We start from the raw sequence: 1,212 nt of genomic DNA on the forward strand, positions 1-1,212 counted from the left end.
GGAACAAGGTGTTTGTAAGCAGGGATATGAGTGAGAATAATACACGGCACTTAGAATTTTCATTTGATGCTCTCCAGGGCTAATCGATAAAGCCTCAGCCAGGCGCTGTGGATGAGTGAAGGAAAACAGAGACCAAGGAGGGAGAGAAAACAGCCAAGTTCAGATAAAGAGCCTGAAACGGGGCATGGACGGGAAGCCAGGAGTCCTGACGCCTACTCCCCTGCTTTAATCACTTTAACACCTCATTTCTCATCTCTCACAGAGAGCTTGTTGGGTTTCCAGGCATTTTGTGCCTTTTAATCTCCCTCCCAAACATGAGCCAACACGTTTTGGTGAGAGCGGAGAGCTGGTCCCCATCTCCCGCCCCCCAGGCAGCTGCCGGGTGCTCTTGGATTGGCAATCGCAGCCCCTGCTCTCGGCCCGGTGGGCTGAGGAGCCGCAGCCAAACGAGCGCCAGCGCTCTCTCCTTGTGCCATCCTCACTCCCCGGCACCGCTTTGGCAGCCGGCGAGGTTTAGCTGTACAAGATGGAGGAGCAGCCTGCAGAAACCTCCCACAGCAGGAGTCCACGTAACTGCTTTCTCCCTTGGCCCCGTAATCAGGAAGGTTTTTGCCAAGGCAAAAACATCGATGCTGGAGCAGAAAGGGGGTGGGAATGAGAGCAACCAGCACCAGCACCAGCCTTTACTGTGTAACATCTGCCTTTTCCATGCTCTGCAGAAAAAGAATGCCAAAATAGCTGTCACATCGCAATGTCACACGGAGCAGAGAGGACGGCAGCCCACTGCAAGCACACGAGCATCACATCCTACAGCGGCTGCGAACGTCCTGGTCTTGCCAATGGCACATGAAGGATGGAGTGCAACAGCCCCTTGGATTTGTTCTTCAGTTTCCTTCCACTCTAGGAAGCCACGCACCCCCAAAACCATTAGGGGAACATTATCCGCACAGCAAAAGCCAGAGAGTTGAGGTTAAGAAGGGCAAGAATCGGGGTTGCCTGGACAACCTGAAATCAGCCCACCTGCCTGCACTTGTTGAACAGTTCATGAGCACATATTACTCCTCCAACAAATTGAATTGGAAAGCCATGGGAAGGGATGCGCTAGTCTTAATTCTGGCCTCGGCTTTAGCCACGAGGCTACGCTGCATCTGAGCAGACCCTAGATGTGGAAAACGTCAGACTGCGTCCAAAGGCTACGTGTGCAGAGGCTAC

The sequence above is a fragment of the Cariama cristata genome, unplaced genomic scaffold, assembly GCF_000690535.1.
Source record: "Cariama cristata isolate BGI_N322 unplaced genomic scaffold, ASM69053v1 scaffold43644, whole genome shotgun sequence".
NCBI lineage: Eukaryota > Metazoa > Chordata > Aves > Cariamiformes > Cariamidae > Cariama > Cariama cristata.